Genomic DNA, 19,267 nt, shown 5'->3' with positions numbered 1-19,267 from the left:
TGAGAATCTTAAGAAATGAAGGGTAATATTAAAATTTGAGAGCAATAGGTCATGAAAATACATTAGTCGACTAATTTGTCAAGCTGTTATACAATTTCCCATTAGGTTAGTAATCTTACATGTTAACTTCTAGAAATAGAGCCTCCAAATGCTATCTCTAAAGAGGGTGGGAATGATGAAAAGCTGAAAGCCAAATATCTCTGAGAGACAGATAATTTCAAACTTGAAGTAATCCATTGTCCAAATTCCTGGAGTCTTAGAAAGAAATTGCTAACGTCAGATTGTCCACATTACTCCAGGAAAAATAGAATTCAAAAGAGACATATGAATAACTGACCCAAACAATAGCCTCAGAGTGTCTCCAAAGAGGCTTCCTTAGAGAGAGATGCCTGCAACACTTTTTTCAGAAAAATTCATCTTTCTCAACAGCACTAATAACATTAAGCCTTTAGAGAAGTACTTTCCATCTACTAACTTTTGGAGGAGGGGGAAAGACCCCACTTATCCAGAGGCAAGAAACAGTTCACACTAGATAATCTATTAATCCCTGAACTAGGCCTATAAATGAAATGGTGTATAGAGAAAAGAATTAAAGAATTTACAACCTTTGTCAAAAACTCAAAATAACTCTCGTTATTTCTCTGTTTGAAATAAAGATTCATAAAACTTTTTAAATTAAAAAGTTTTATGAGATTTTCAAGTAGAAGAATAAAGCTAGAGGGTCAGGCTTTTCTTCTGAAGAGAAACAAAGGTAGAGTGGGAAAGAGAATATAAAAGCCAAGCAGGAGAGAAGAAAGATATTTTGAGGCATACCTACTAAAAAATATTTACAGAGTATAGTAAAACTATTTAATCGCAACTTTTCATTACAAAGAGAATGGTTCCCTAAGCAAATTAATAGCATAAAGAAGACTCCAGGTAGGATCCAGAACTTAATTATGAGAATAAGTCATGCTTGTCATTAACAGCATAGTTTGCAAACCAAAAATGTCTCACTTGATGATTCTGTGTTTACAACAGAAAGGTCAGGGACAATTCTACTTGATGATGTTTTGGCAAATCATCAGGTGGAGTTAGATGTTTATAATAATAATCATAGTCTTTTAGATATTGGGAAACATAAGAGAAAATCTAAACTGATTCTACCTCTCAATGTATATATGAGAAAATGGAGTTTCTTAGTGATAGGATGTTTGGCTAAGGATTGCAGCTGGTTGGTTAAAATGGTCCAGGATCATGTTTTAAAATTCCCCGTTCAGATTTCTTTTATTTTCTTTTAAGATTTTATTTATTTATTCATGAGAGACACACAGAGAGAGAGGCAGAGACACAGGCAGAGGGAGAAGCAGGCTCCATGCAGGGAGCCCGACGTGGGACTTGATCCCGGGTCTCCAGGGTCACGACCTGAGCAGAAGGCAGGCATTCAACTGCTGAGCCACCCAAGTGTTCCCAGATTTCTTTTCTTTATCATAATGCTTAACTGAAAACAGTCATAGAATCATAGAGTTTCACTCATCTTGGGAAGAGGCATTAAAATTCATGTTTTTGGTATCCTTCTCACTGAAGTATACTGAAAAGTGCACAAGTCTTAAGTATACAGTAAACATGTTCACCCCAGTAGAGAAATGAAACATTACCCAAATTGCACAAAAGCCACTTGCACCTCTTGAAGTCAGAGCCCACACTGTACAACACAATTACATATTTCTATACCCAGCTGAGGAATGAGTGGGCTGAAGTCTACATTGGTTAAATGATTTTATTTGTCTCAAAGTGAATTACTAGTGAGAACATGAAACAAGGTCTTTATGCTGCTACTTGTGTTTTTCCAGTAAGTTAATTCCATCTAATTTAGCTAGCAGTATAGAGCCCAACATAGTACAAAACTGCAGGAAGAGTTCCCCAAACATTTGTTGAATGAATTAATGAAATCATCTCTGAAGTTCCTCCTGTTTCATACATTATATCTATGTTTGGTGTGTTTTTCTTGGTCTCTCACTCACATTGCAAGGTCTCTTCAAATCTTGCTGATGATTCTGGGCTGAGTATTTCTGAACGAAGTATTATGAAGCTGTATGTGTGGGTGCTATTGCCCTTTGTAGGGCTTTTCTCTAGCAGGGTTGAATGTGAGCCCATTTCACTGGGTGAAGTCCCCATGTCTGTATTTGAAGAACTTATTTCTGGGGTTATTTTATTTTGAAAGAAAGGAATCCTTCCACCACCTGGGGAAGCCTGAAAACTGTGAGTGCTTTAGAAACAGTATGAGAGGAATTGTGTGACCAACTCTTCATGCAGACTTTCTCTAAATCTGTGTTCATTTCTACATCTCATTCCCAATGTTCTCTGAGGATGACTATAAGTTGATGTACTTTTTATTGTTACCATGCAATAACAACTCTAAATAATGGCAGGAATAAAATATACTCCTACTTTTAAATATTAACTTGGTCTGGCTCTAAACAATTGTGGTTGCTATTTTTTCAACTTTATAGATATTTAATTTATATATCATAACCTCCCCTACATTAAGTGTACATTTAATGAATATTGATAATTATACACAGTTTGATGAATTTGGGTAACTGCATTCAAAATATGGTACTGTTCCAGTGCCCCTTTGCAGTTGATACTTTGATCCAGCTTCCAGGACCAAATAACCACTGATCTGTTTTCTCTAACTATGCTTTTTACCTTTTTAAAGAATTTCATATAATGAAAACAAATAGTATGTGCTCTTTTGTGTTTTCTTTCACTTAAGACGTTTTTGAGATTTATCCATCTTGTCGTATATATTAATATCCCCGTTTTATTGATGAGCAGTTTTATACTATATGGATATATCACAATTTTTTTTTATCCATTCACATGTTGGTGAACACTTGGATTGTTCTAGTTTTGGGCAATTGTGGATAATGCTTCTGTGAAAATTTGGTGTAAGTCTTCATATAAACATACGTTTTCATTTCTTTTGGAAAAACCCCTAAAAGTAGGATCAATGGATCATATGTTTAACTTTCTAAGATACCCTATGCTGACTTCTGAGGTAGCAGTGCCATTTTGCTTTCCACCAGCAATGTTTGAGAGTTGTCATTGCACTATATCATCAACACTTGCTATTGTTAGTATTTTTAATTTAGGCTATTGTAGTGGTGTGCAGTGTTATCTCATCTGGTTTTAATTTCATATCTCTGATGACTTGTGATATTGAGAATCTCTTCATGTTCTTATTTGACATTTGTTTATCTTCTTTTGGGAAATGCTTATTCAATTATATATGTATATATATATATATATATTTTTTTTTTGTCTATTAATGGGTTGTTTCCTTCTTGAGTTGAAAGAGTCTTTTGTATTTTAGATAAAGCCTTTGTCAAATGTGTTTGGAAATATTTTTCCTAGTTTAAATTTACCTATTTTGTTTCCCTCAACTCTAAGAATAAAAGTCTTAATTTTGATAAAATAAATTTTATTAGTTTTTTTCTTTTCTATATCATGTTTATAGTGTCTTACTTAAGAAATCTTTGACCCAGGTCACAAAATTTTTTTGTTTTCTTCTAGATGCTTTATAGTTACATTTCTTTTTTTAAAAAAAAATATTTTATTTATTTATCCATGAGAGACACAGAGAGAGAGGGAGGCAGAGATACAGGCAGAGGGAGAAGCAGGCTCCATGCAGGGAGCCCCATGCAGGACTCGATCCTGGGATTCCCAAAACCACACCCTGGGCCGAAGTAGGCACCAAACCACTGAGCCACCCAGGGATCCCTATAGTTACATTTCTTACAATTAGGTCTATGATCCATTTTGAGTTACTTTTTATGTATGGTATCATGTATGGATTGAGGCTAATTTTTAATACAGACAACCAGCTGTTCCAGAATAATTTAAAGACTACTTTTTCTCTATGGAATTACCTTGTTTTAGGAAAGGACTTGGCATATTCCAGAACCAGAAGGGAGGTCATTGTGGCCTGCATGGAAAAAGAGGAGGAGAATGTTATACAATGATATTGGAGAGAAAATAAGGGCCAAACCTTGTAAGAACTTATAGGTCTTGATAAAAATCTTGGATTTCATTCTTATTGTAATATAATTGCCTCAAGCAATTTAAATATGGACACTGAGTGATCTGATTTATGTATTAAAAAGATACTTCTGTTTGTACCAATCTGGTGAAACCATGCTGATGAAGGTCACTGCTGACCATGCAGTAGTAAGCTGAGTCTGATGAAGTTTTATTGTTTTTCAGTTGGGCAAAATTTGACCCATAGCTCAGCAGTTCTTAAACTGCCAACTGCACATTTGCCTTTTCCCCTCTCCGTGTAGGAGTCTGTTTAAAACCAGAGCTAATGCACTTTTTTGAATGCTAGCTTATATATTGCTACTGCCAGAACTTTTTGCCAGAGATATAGAAAATGCTACCTGGTGCTTTATGTCCTTTTGGCTTCTCTTCCTTTGCTATTTCCTTATTGCCAAGGTAAACACTGTGCTAATGCTAATAGGAAAAAGCTTAAGGAGATTTTTTAATTATTAGAGATGGTATACCCCTTGGTGGTTACTACTAGCTTAATTTGTGAATTGAAATTAACTAAACATGAGGAATCTAGGGTGCATTTTTGTAATAAAGAAGATTTATAATGCATCATGATCATCCACTGAACTTGAAAATGATTAAATGAACTTAAATATAAAAAATATTTTGATATAGAAAAGTTTTGTTCTGTCTTAGAGTAGAGTATAGGGAAATTGTAGAGATCCTAATAATAGAATTGGTTTATTTTGGCAAAATTTTGTTGAAGGATGCTTAACTGGTTAAATTATATCTAGATTGTCTTTTCTGTTTAATTCTAAAAGGCTCTTTATTCAAATATAATTTGTGCTTAAACTTTAGTAGTTTTAGTATATGCTTTAACTTTCAGAAGATTAAATGTACTGAAGAGGCAAAAAATGAAAGTTAAATCAAGTTGAATAAATAGGTTACTATTGTTTTTTCTTTTAGTGAGTTCTATATGATTAATATCAGCTGTTTGGCAGATCAGTTCTATAGATAAGTTTCATATTTGCATCATAACTATATAATTTGTCTAATATTGTAAGAATGTTGGTTAGGAAGACAGACATTTTATTAAGTAAAATGTTGGCACAAGTCTTGCTAATGTTGATATTTCTTATTTTTAATTTCTTGATTTTACCTCTACATTAACCCAAATTTCATTTTTAAAGATTATTTTAGGTGTTTAAATATAGAGTTTAGGGATGCCTGGGTGGCTCAGTGGTTGAGTGTCTGCCTTTTGCTCGAGTTGTGATCCCAGGGTCTTGGAATCAAATCCCACATTGGGCTCGCCATGGAGAGTCTGCTCCTCCCTGTGCCTGTGTCTCTGCCTCTCTCTCTCTCTCATTAATAAATAAATAAAATCTTTAAAAATATGGAATTCAGTTTTAGCCTTCTAAAGTTTCAACAGTTATTGAAATAGCCTTGCTAGAATGGAACTATAGAACTTTTTAAGTTTTATTTTAAATTATTTTTTAAAAAATTTGAGTGTAGTTGACGTACAATGTTACATTAGTTTGAGGTATAGAGTATAGTGACTCAACTTTTCTATACATCATGCAATGCATACCACAAGTGTACCTACCGTCTTCCACCATGCAATGCCATTACAATATCCATGACTATATTCCCTATGCTGTGCTCTTTTATTTGGAACTGGGAAATTTTTTGATTTAAAGCATGTGGAGAAAATTCCACTTTTGTTGGACAAGATATTATGAAAACTCTCCCACTAATAGATGCAGAAATTATGAGATGAATATCTTCAAAACAAAGAGAATAACTAAAACTAGAGTGGTAAGTTAAAACTAATGTCCTGGTTTTTCTGGAGTGTCTATTAGAAATAGAGACCAGGGTTTTGACAGCTTCATGAAGGAATAGGAGATAAGACCTTTTGTTTAATAAGATGGGCAAATAATACTCATGCATAAAGGCAAGATGTTCAGAGGGCTAGACCCTCAGTGAATGGTTGAACTAGGAAAAAAAAATCATATATTGGTGAAAGGAGTCAAAAGGAATCTTTAAAAGTCTTAGTTCTTGGCTTCATGTGGGAGAAAAATTATTCCCTGAAAATTAATTACTAATCTATCTAAACATGAGCTCAAGGTTTGAATTTACAAAACCTGCAGAGTTCAAGAAAAACTACACTAACAATTTAATTTAAAATGCTTCAGGTAGGTAGTGTACCAGAGTGGTAGAGCACCTACCAGAAGTAAATACACATTTATTTGATGAAAGTCACTCCCAACTTGCCTCTTTCAAATTAAGGCCCACCAAATAAGAGCTTACACACACAAGAAACAAGCAAGAGAGCAAAGTCATTAAAAACAGCAGACAGTGAATCAGATGGACTTGGCTTAGGATCTGACACAGGATTAAAAATGTCAAAATTATGCTTAAAATGTCTCTGTAAATAAAAAAAAAGGATATTGTAAATATGACCAAGGACTAAGGTTGAAAATATTTTAACAATTATATAACTTTGGAAAGGAACTGGGTAAAATCTGTAGAAATAAAATATATTTGTTTAAATTAAAACTCTGTGGATGGGTTAAATGTCAAACCGGACACAGCTAAAGAGAAAATAATAAGCTGGAATGGGATCTGAAGAATTATGAATTTAGCACAGAGAAATTTAAAAAGTATGGAAGATGGGTTAAGAGATTTGGAAGACAGACTGAAAAGTTCACTCATGCCTAACTGGAGTTCCAGAATAAAAGAGTACTCAGAAGAGGGAGAGGAAATTTTGAAATACTAATATTTTTATAATGAGAATTTTCCACACTTGAGGAAATACAAAGATTCTTAGATTTAAGAAAACAATAAATCCAACACAGAACAAATAAAAACTAATGTTAACCCAGTCACACTGTAAAGTGAGATCATCAATGACAAGATAAAAAGTAACTTTTTAAAATAGGTGGCAATCTACCTTCAAATAAAAGTTAGATTGATGTCACAGCAGCAAAAATAGAAGCCAGAGAATATAAACACATCTTCAATGTACTGAGAGAAGAAAGAAGTTCATCTAAAATTTGAAACTTAAACTATCTTTGAGAATGAGGATTAAATAAAGACATTTTCATGTAGACACAAATTAAAGGAGTTAACCACTAACAGACTTGACTGAAGGAATTTGAAATGATGTACTCAAGGTAGAAGTAAAATGATCTCAGATAGAAGGCCTAAGATTCAAGAAAGAATGATATGTAAAGAAAAAAAAGGTAAACATGAGGGAAAAATATAAACTAAGATGGACTGTATAAAAAAGTAATAATACACTTATTTTCGGGTAAAATTATTAAAATTTTATACTAATAACTTTTAAGATGAGAAGGAAGTTGTCATATGTTAAATTATTCCTCCCCCAAAAGAGATGTTGGAATTTTAACCCACAGTACCTCATAATGTCACTTTATTTGAAGGTAGTCTTTACAGAGGGAATGCAGTTTAAATGAGGTAATTAGAATGGCCCTAATTCAATATGACTGGTGTCCTTACAAAAACAACAAAAAAAAATTCAGACACAGCACATAGGAAGAAAACCACATGAAGTTGAAGGCAGAGATCATAGTACGCTTCTACATGCCAAAGAATGCCAAAGATCGCCAGCAAACCACCAGAAACATTAAAGACATAAAACAGATTCTTCCTTATAGCCCTCAGAAGGAACCAACCTTACTGACACATTGATCTTGGATTTGTAGCCTTTAGAACTGTGAGGCAATAAACTGTGATTGTTTAGGTCACTCAGTTTGTGGTGCTTTGTTACAGTGGCCCTAGAAAATAATAGAGAAATGTTTAGGGTAAAATGTCCAATATCATAGGAGTTCTAATAACTTTGTATTATTTGCAAAAATAAATTTATATATTTTGAGCAAACCATATATTAAAATTTTTCTTGGATGTCACTAAAAGTAAAAATATAATATATATCTTTTACTTCAGTAGAGAATAATTAGAATAAAAAATGAATTCTTATTGTATATATAGCTTATTCCACATCTGGAAATGTACAAGTTGATCCTGGAACATTTTCATACCAGAGAGCAAGAAAACCCTTAAAGATTTCTGCTAATAGACTCATAAACTAATCTGATTAGCCAGCCCCAGCCAAGAAAGGAAAATTTATATATCAATAAAGATAACAACTGCAATTGGATTAAAACTTATAAAATATATTTAAGTCCAGAAGTTCAAAATTATACTAATTATTTATGATTTATAGGAATAAACGAACAAACTCAAACCCTTTGGAGGGTTCTAGAAAATGATTTCACTATTCTGGAAACTAATTAAAATATATCAAGAATTAATCCTAGCATCTTATGGGAAGATGATGGAGTAGGAGGATTCTGGGCTTATCTAACCCATGGATATACCCACATTTTTAGGAAATACAAGGAGATGGAGAAATGTGCTGAATATCACTATGTGAATACAAGAACAAAAGCCAGACCACAGGAAACTATAGGACATTTGACCCAGCATATTCAACACATTAAAATGAAATGAGGTAAAATGAAATAAAATAAAATAAAACACAATAAAATAGATGGACAGAAAATATACATATTAGAAGAGATTTAGAAGACATAGCAACTGAGAAGATAGACCATATTTAGATACTTTTTTTAAAGTAAAAAAAATGTATAAAATCATCAGGGAAATCAGAACATTGAGTAGACATTTATAGTATTAAATATTCATTTTTAAATTCTAAGAATGCAATAATGGTGTTGTAGTTATGTGAAAAGAAGAGCACTTTAAATAACTTGTAACAAGGTGGTGGTGGATATGGTGCTGTTTGAATAAAGGTCTAGAGAATAATTGGCCACGTTCAGTAATTATCAAGATTGGATTATTGATATATTAGGTTAGTTATTTCGTTCTATTTTTATAGATGCTTGAAAGTTCTGTGATACAAAAGTTAAAATGAACACAATAACAATTCCTACTTCATAGGGTGATAGAGTAAAAAATTATTATTTTTACGAGCACAGAAGTTTCCATGTAATTCACACCCAATTTTTCAAAAGCCTCAATCAAGAACAAGAAAGAAAGAAAAATGTAGCAAATTCAGGGGAAACAAGAAACATAAAACATAAAATAAGAAAATTTCAAACTTACTAATAGTTAAAAGCCAGTGTTAAAATTTATATGAAAGAGTAAATAGCGCAAGAGCATAACAGAATTTGAAAAAGAAAATAAATTTGTTTAGATGACAAATAAAATAGTGGAACAAAATAGAGTGAAGAAATATTCCCATATATCTGACTTAAAGATGATAAATATGTCATTGTAGATCGGCAAGAAAATGATGAACCATTCCATAAAGGATGGGTTATTTAGGGAATTAATTTGGAACCATAAAATCTTATTCCAGATCCCTATTTCATATAAAAAGATAAACTCTAAGTGGATTAGAGACCTGAAAGGAATGTAAAATAATAAAATAAAATAATAATTATAAATTGTGGGTAGTTAAGGATGTTAATTAAACAAGACCAAAGAAAGCCCAAAACCCAAAAGGAAGAAGACTGATTAGATTTGACAATTGTATCTTTTATGGGGTTATGTTTACAATACATATTACTAATAACTGAATCAATAACATGGATAACTCAGTCAGTTAAAAATGACCAATTGCAAATAAATGAAATTAGCAAAAGAATTGAGTCAGCAACTTATAGAAGACAAAACCTCAAAAATAGTTCAGCAAATTCAACATGAGAGACCATTCACACATGTGAAATTAACAAAAATTAAAATGGGCTGTAATGGTAGCTGTCGTTGAAGAGGTTGAGTAACTGACCAGCAAATCTACTTCTAGGCATTTACCTACAGAAGAGAGGATATACAGAAACTCTATCACGTGTATACAGGAACATATACAAGAAAATTCATAGCATCATTGTTTATATGAACAAAATACTGAGAACAAATGCCATCATAAGCAAAACTTATGAAGAATAATTATGTATACTCACACAATAGTCTACTATCCAGCAATCAAAATTAACTACTGTCACAAATATCAACATGGATGAATCTCATAAACATAATGTGGAGGAAAGAAACCAAATCATAGACTAAATAGGCATCATGGAAATATTTATATAAAGTTTAAGCACTTCGATAAATATATATATATAACAAAATTAAAAAGAAATACACTGGAATGTCATATGTAAAATTCAGAATAGTAGCTATGGATTGAAGAGATGTGGGTATGTTCATAAAAGGTAATAAATGGGTTAGTAATATTTTGTTTCTGAGTCTGAGTGATGGATGCATGGGTATTTATTATATTATAGAACGTTTGCATATTAGAACTTATTAAAATTAAATTATTAAATTAAAAGTTTTAATATTAATAACTTATTAATAATAAACAGTAAAGCAATTAGAAAAATATAAATACATTTACTGAGCTTCTTAAAAGTGCCAGGCACTGCTAGATGCTAAAAAGAATATCATGTTGAACAAGAAAGACATAGCTTTTAGCTTTATAGACCTTAAAACCTTTCTGGGAAGATAAACATTAAACAAATAGTTACCATTCTAGATGACTTGCCATTCTCAAACATATAGTTTTTTATGAATTCCTGCTTTCCCTTGACCTTGCCTGCTCTTCTCTTGACCCATCTCCTACCATGTAGGTCTCCATAACCACAAAGTTTTCCCTGATGTCTCCCTGCAGTATTGATCCAGCTTTCCTCTCTCAGATCACTGTGCTCTCTTTTTTTAACCTCTGTATTGCAATTATTAGTTTGCTTTTCTGTTCCTGCCAGCAGTCTATGAGCTCCTTAAAAATAGGAACCATTTTCTATCTACCACCATCATGGCATATGATAAATTTTGAAAACCCGTGTTTACATGTGAAAAGTAAAGTACTAAGGCAATTATGTAAATAATACAAGATTAAAATGAAAGCAGTATACAAAATTCTTTGCCTCAAAAATTAAAATACTATTGGGCAAAAATTTATTTTAACATTGCAAATATAAACACAATGATACCACTAAACCATTAAAGGTTTTTAAAGTTGTAACAGAAAACCTTATGTTATTTTATCCTATTGTCTTTTCAGGGTTTTCTTTGTCAAAATATTGACTTTCTCTTGTGCATAGAACTTGTATATGCCATCAAAATAAGTTGGTGAATTTAATAGAGAAATTTTGATGAAAACATTCCCATCCAAGGGCCTTTCTTTCTATATTTTATTCATACAAATTTTTATTATTGACCAATTTCCTGGAAAATACTTCTGTATCAGTAAGAAAAACACTAGCATTTTTTTAAGCTAGGGTTTTCCCTGACTCGATATATTATAAGAACTTCTCTTTGGAAAAAAAAAAAAAAAAGGAACTTCTCTTTGAATTTCTTTATATGTACAAGTATCAATATCTTGTTATAGCTTTTTTTGCTATAAATTTGATGACTAGTTTTGATAATGTGCTACCTTGGTGAAATACAACTTTTTTTTTTTTTTAATTTTTATTTATTTATGATAGTCACACAGAGAGAAAGAGAGGCAGAGACACAGGCAGAAGGAGAGGCAGAGACACAGGCAGAGGGAGAAGCAGGCTCCATGCACCGGTAGCCTGACGTGGGATTCGATCCCGGGTCGCCAGGATCGCGCCCTGGGCCAAAGGCAGGCGCTAAACCGCTGCGCCACCCAGGGATCCCGAAATACAACTTTTTTCAAACTACTCCCAAGGATTAGGTCTTACTAAATAAAATGTTCAGAAAAATCTATTAAGTACTTATTACCAGAGTCCTTGTTATTAAAAGAATCACAGTATGTTAATATCTATGCTTGTTTGTATGTGATAGCAATTTGAAATTGAGATAATAGCCTTGGTATTACATGCATTTTGGCCAGAACATATTATAGAATATATACTCTGCTGCTCTGTGACTAAATTTTTTTCAAGATTTCCTGCATCAAATAATCTCCAATTGCATACACATTTAAGAAGAGAGTGAATCAAATACCTTACAATAATAAAAACACAGGTGAATTTAATTTTCCATTATCCCCATTAACTGGAGTCTGGCTCTTCCCTAAGATTTGCTCTCACAAAGGCCTATCACAAAGAAATATCCTATTTCTATTACCAGGGCCTCATTGGCTTTTGTTAGAGCACCTCATCAACACAGGGAGAAAGACAGCAATTTGGTACATGTAATTCAAAAGAATTTCTCCAAGACTTCTTTGAGGTAATATCAGAAAGTTCCCTTGATATCAAAAAAAAAAAGAAAGTTCCCTTGATATCTACCTTAAAAGAAAATTGGATCTTAAATTTAACTTCACAGAAACACATCTTTTGAAGTATTACAAATAAAGCAAGTTTCCTGCCTGGGGACACTTGCCTATTGCTCTAGCAGATTGCACTTACTATACTATGGAAAATGGAACAGTGTTATGTTTATTTGTCTCAAAAATTGCCCTAAGAAGGATGCCCACTATCTCTAGTATTATTTCATGTTGAATTGGGAGTATTGGACAATGCATTCAGACATAACAAAAGAAGTAGAGGCACAAGAATTAGGAAAAATAAAGAAATAAAACTATTTGCAATTTATGAGATGGTATTCTTGGAAAACCTGAGAGAATCAAAAATAAAATTAACACATACATAAATTCTGTGAAGTAACAGGGTTCAATTTTAACATACAAAAATCAATAACCACTTAAAAGACCTAATGTAAGAAAAACTCCATTTATAACAACAAAAAATGTAAAATACTTAGGCACAAACTTGAAAAGAAATGTGCAAAATCTATATAAGGAAAACTTTAAAATATATCAGAAAGGCACAAAAACAGATTTTAATAAATGGAAAGACATTCTTCTTTCTTGAATAGAATGAATCAATATAAAACAGTTAATTCTCCCTAAGTTATTATGTAAATTAAACATGATCCAATAAAAATCCAACAAATTTTATTGCTAGAGCTACAGAATTTGATTATAAAGTTCAAAGTTACAAATAAATATACCAGAGAAACTAGGAAAATTCTGAAAAAGCAGAATAATTAGTTTTACCAATTACTAAACATACACTTCTATAATTAAAATAGAGGGTACCAATGAATGAAAAGGCATATCAGTAAAAGGAATAGCATAGCGAGTTCAGAAATAGACACAAATACATATAAAAATTCAATATATGGGACTTCCTGGGAAGATGGTAGAGTTGGAAGACCTAAACTCATCTTGTCCCACTGAGACAACTAGATAACACTTACATCAGTACAAGTAACCAAGAAAACTATCAGAAGACTGGCAGAACAAATTCCACAGTTAAATTCAGAGAAAAGGCCAGAACAAAGAGGATAGGAAGGGCAGAGGTGCAGTGGGGAATTCATCCTTATTGGTCTGGCCATTGGAGGCAAGGAGTTAGGGGTGCAGAGAAGAGCAAGAAACAGACTCTCATACCTGGGAGCCTGCACAGGGAAGATGAATCCTCATAGCATTTGACTTTAAAAATTACAGGGAACTGAATTTTGTGCGTTCTTACAACCAGTGGGACTTAATAAAGTCTGGTATTTTAAAAATCAGTAGCTTGGCTCTGGAAGAGTCCAAAGGGCAATAGGTAGCTGAGTCCCTGCCCATAAAAAGATAGCCCAAGGAGATACAATGTAGAAGTAGTATTTTAAAAAATGCCTGGAGCATGTTGTTTACTAAAATCATAGTCCCCTGAGGGACAAAGGAGCTTGCCTGTGCCATTTCCCTCCTGTGTTTCTCCAGCAAAAACACCTGATAAGCTGCAGGAACCAACCCAACACCAGGTTTTACTACCTAACTGGCTTATACTATGGTCTGTTGTCCACAATTTGGTGAATCTGCCCCTTCCAGCCAGGCCTGCCTCAGTCCTGACATTTCAGTTTCCCTTCCATTCAACACCAGCATAAACCTCACCAACACTGCATCATCTGACCATGAGTTTTGCAGGGCCCTGGTCTTGGCAGCTGTGGCTCGCCACCTCCTTGGGAAGACAGTGCTCCTCGTTGAAATTGTACCCCCTGCTCTCATGCACTTTTGCAGAGTGGCCCTAGTCTACTATGGTATCAGCAGCGGCTGCATATCCCCCATGGAAGAGAACCAGCTCCACCTTGTGAAAAGTATGTATCCCACCCACTACTTCAAGAACAAGAGACAAAGCAAATGAGGAGACAGAGGAATATGTCCCAAAAGAGAGAATAGGACAAAATCACAATAAGAGAGCTAAGTGAAATATAAATAAGTAATGTGTCTGATAGAGAATTTAAAGTAATGATCATAAAGATACTCAATGGACTTGAGAAAACAATGGAGGACATAAATAAGACCTTTAACACAGAGATAAACAAGAAGCAATCAGAAATGAAGAACACAATAACTGAAATAGAAAATACACTAGATGGAATAAATGGCAGGAGAGAAGCAGAAGAACAAATCAGCAGTGACCTAGAGGACAGAGTAATGGAAAGTAATCAAGCTGAGGAGATGAGAAAGAAAAATTATGCAAAATGAGAATACATTTATGGGACTCAGCAACTCCATTAAGTGTAATAGCATTCATATTAGAGGGCTCCCAGAGGAAGAAAAGAGAGAAAGGGGGCAGAAAATTTATTTTAAGAAATAATAGCTGAAAATCTGGGGGAAGGAAACAGAAATTCAGATCCAGGAGGCACAGTTATTCCCCAAAAAAGTCACCCGAGGAGGTCCAAACAAAGACATGTGGTAATTAAAATGGCAAAACAAAAACAAAAACACTGTTACAAAAAGAAAGAATTTTAAAAGCAGCAAGAGAAAAGAAAAGTTACATACAAGGGAAACTCTATAAGGCTATTGGTGGATTTTTCAATAGAAACTTTGGAGTCCAGAAAGTAGTAGCATGATATATTCAAAGTGCTAAAAGGAAAAAATCTGCAACCAAGAATATTCTATCCAGCAAAGCTATCATTTAGAATACAAGGAAAGATAGATCTTCCCAGACAAACAAAAGTTAAAGGAGTTCATGACCATTAAACCATCTCTACAGAAGATGTTAAAGGGAACTCTGTGAGTGGAAAGGAAAGACCAAATGAGTAAAAAACGTATATCTATAAAATTCAGTCAAGGGACTCACAGAATAAAAGGATGTAGACTGTGACACAATATACTTAAAATGTGGGGTAGAGAGGAGTAATGAATGGTTAAAACTTAAGTGACCATCAACCTTAGACTTCTATATGCAGAAGATGTTACATACAAACATAATTATAACCATAAGTCAAAACTAGTAATAAATATGCAAAGAATAAAAAGAAATCAATGTATATCACTAAAGACAACTTACGAAGATAGAAGAGAGTAAGAGGGAAAAGGGACAGAGAAGATTCACAAAAATACAAAACAAATAACAAAATGGCAATAAGTACTTACTTATCAATAATTACTTTGAATGTGAATGGACTAAATGTTCCAATCTAAAGAATAGGGTGACAGGATAGATTAGAAAACAAACAAGACCCATCTTATGCTTCCTACAAGACTCACTTCAGTCCTAAAGACACATGCAGATTGAAAATGAGGGGATAGGGACATATATATCATACAAATGGATGTCAAAAGAATGCCAGGTTAGCAAGATTTATATTAGAAAAAACTGACTTTGAAACAAAGTCTATAACAAGAAACAAGAAGGACATTATATTGTCACTAAGGGAACAATCAATCAAGAAGACATAAATTGTAAATATTAATATGCCCAACAGGGAGCCTCCAAATACATATAAGAGTTAATAATAAAAATAAAGGAAATAATTGCTAATAATATAATAATAGTAAGGGAAATAACACCCCACTTATATCAATGGACATATGATCTAAACAGAAAATCAACAAGGAAACATGGCTTTGAATGACACACTGGCCAGATGGATCAGACAAACTCATCTAGAACATTCTTTTTTTTTTTTTTTTTTCATCTAGAACATTCTATCTTAGGCAGCAGAATACACATGCTTTTCAAGTGCACACAAAACATTCTCCAGAATATTAGGTCACAAAACAAGTGTCAATGAATTAAAAAAGATCAACATTGTACCATGCATTTTTCTCTGACTATAATGCAATGAAACCAGAAATGAACCACAAGAAAAAATGTGGAAGGAGCACAAATACATGGAAGTTAAATAAATATGCTAGTAAACAATGAACAAGTCAACTAAAAATCAAGGAGGAACCAAAAAAATACATGGAGACAAGTGAAAATGAAAATACAATGGTCCAAAACCTATAGTATGCAGCAAAAGTGGTTCTAAGAAGGAACTTTATAGCAATACAGGTCTACCTAAAGAAGCAGAGAAATCTCAAACAACTGAGCCTTACACCTAAAGTAGCTAGAAAAGGAATGACTTTTCATGACTTCTGCCCATTTTTTAACTGGATTGGATTACTCAATTTTGGGGTATTATTAGTTCTTTATACATTTTGGAGAACAGGCATATGAAAAGATGCTCAGTGTCACTGATCATTAGGGAAATACAAATAAAAACTATAACGAGAGATCACTTCACATCTGTCAGAGTGACTAAAATCAAAACCACAGAAACAACAGGTGCTGGCAAGGATGTGGAAAAAGGAAAATGCTCTTGAATTGTTGGTGGGAATGCAAACTGGTGCAGTCACTCCGCACAACAGTATGGAGTAGAGCTACCCTTTGATCCGACAAGTGATACAAAATACTGATACAAAAGAATACAAAAATACTAATTCAAAGGGATACATGTACCCTGATGTTTATAGCATCATTATTACTGACAATAGCCAAGCTATGGAAATAGATAAAGTGTCCATAGAATAACGAATGGATAAAGATGTGGTGTATATGTGCGCGTGCACACACACACACACACACACACACACACACACACACACACACTGGAATATTACTCAGACATAAAAATGAATGAAATCTTGCCATTTGCAACAACATGGATGGAGCTAGGGAGTATTATGCTAGGTAAAATAAATCAGTCAGAGAAAGAAAAATACTATATGATTTCACTTCATTTAAGAAACAAGATAAAGAGCAAAGGGAAAAAAAGAGAGGCAAACCAGGAAACAGATTCTTCACTATAAAGAACAAATGGTTACCAGAGGGAAGGTGGGTAGGTGATGACTGAATAGGTAAGGGGTATAAAGAATACACTTATCTTGATGAGCAGTAAGTAATATATGGAGTTTTTTGAATTACTATATTTTATACTTGAAATGAATATAATACTATTTACTAACTATATTCAAATAACAATGACAAGAAAAATAAAAAAATACCCTCAACATATGATGAAGGTGGCATCTCAAATCACTAGAAGAAATGTAGGCTATTTATTTATTTATTTATTTATTTATTTATTTATTTATTTTTTAATGTAGGCTTTTTAATGAATGATTTTTGAGCAGCTATAGAAGGCCACCTATACTTCACATTATATACCAGAATAAACTCCAAATAGGGCAGAGATCTATTGTAAACTATGAAACTACACAAAGATTAGAAGAGAAGGTAAAAGTTTAAAATAACCTCTGGGTGAGTTATGAATCAAATCCAGATACAATAAAAGATTGATACCTTCAAATATATTAAAATATTTTTAAATTAGCAAAACCACCATAAACAAAGTCAAATAATAAATGGTAGATGAGGAGAAAATATTTGTTACCTTATCATAGATAAAGGGCTAACATCTTAATATATACACATTTCTTAAAATATATTTGAAACCTATGCCCTAATACAAAATAAGCAAAGATAGAAATAATCAGTTCATGAAAAAAAGATATACAGAAGGCTTTCAAAAATATAAAAAATTTCATAACTTCTCTTATAAGAAAAATACAAATTGAAATTACATTCAGATATTATTTCTTATCTATTAGAAAAATAAGAATTCAAAATCTCAATAACATATTTTGTATACAAGATTACAAGATTACCAAATATTGCTGATGAGAATTCTAAATGATATAACCTTTTTGGAAGGAATTTGGCATTATCTAGCAAAATTTGCTATTGACACAGCAGCAATTCCCACACGTAGGAATTTAACCTGAAGATACACTCTCACAAATGTGAAGGGAAAAAAATGCACAATGTTATTCATTGAAGCATTATTTGTAATAGCAAACTACTGAAAACATCCCAAATGTCCAACCACAGGAAACTGGTAGAATAAATTATGGTACATTCACACATGGAATAGTATACATTATAAAAAAAAAAGATTGAGGAAGAATTCTATGAATTGGTATGAAATGATTTCCAGGCACACTGTAATTTGGGAAAAAAAATCCCCAAATCCAAGTATATATAGTGTACTATTTTTTATGTAAGAGAGAAATAAGGCTATATACATATATTTTAGATAAATAGAGATATATGTGTATGCGTGTATATTGCAAAATTGAAATACAGGAAAGATAAGCCAAAAATGGATAAAAATTTTTGCCCCTAGAAGGTATGTGGAAATGCAGTAGAGGGACAGTATTGAGTGTGGGACTTATTGGAAAATATCATTTTAACTGTCAAATAATATAAATGCTTTACACATTCAGAAATTTTAAAAAATTAAAAAGAATTTAAAAAAGATTTCCCTACAAATGGATAGAAATAGAAATAAATGAACCTAACTATATATCAAACTGATGATATGATCATATGGAAAAAGAAATTCATTCAAATAAATTTTGAATGTAGTACCCTATGTATCATAAATGAACTCCCTAAGTACAAGAAAAACTGCAAAAAAATCCTGAACTCCGTTGTTTTGTTGTTGATAATGGTATTGATGTAGTAATACTAGACATAATTTTTGTATACTATTGGGGTGGGGCAAGATGGTGGAGAGTAGGGTCCCCAAGTCACTCGGCCCCACCAACTTACCTAGATAACTTTCAAATCATCCTGAAAACCTACGAATTCGACGTGAGATTTAAAGAGAGAACAGCTGGAATGCTACAGAGAGAAGAGTTTGCGCTTCTAACAAGGTAGGGAGACGGGGAAATAAAATAAAAAAGAATCCAGTGGAGGAGGGGCCCCACGAGGAGCCGGGCTAAGGCCGGGCGGTGAGAGCCTCCAGGACAGGAGAGCCCAGCCCCAGAGACGCAAGAACTTTAAAAATCTGCCCCGGATTCTTCCTGGATGGAAAGGCGCCCGCAGGGAACTGGGGTAGGATC

The sequence above is a fragment of the Canis lupus genome, chromosome 7 (assembly GCF_048164855.1).
Source record: "Canis lupus baileyi chromosome 7, mCanLup2.hap1, whole genome shotgun sequence".
In the NCBI taxonomy this organism is placed as follows: domain Eukaryota; kingdom Metazoa; phylum Chordata; class Mammalia; order Carnivora; family Canidae; genus Canis; species Canis lupus.
This window is presented reverse-complemented; position numbering follows the sequence as displayed.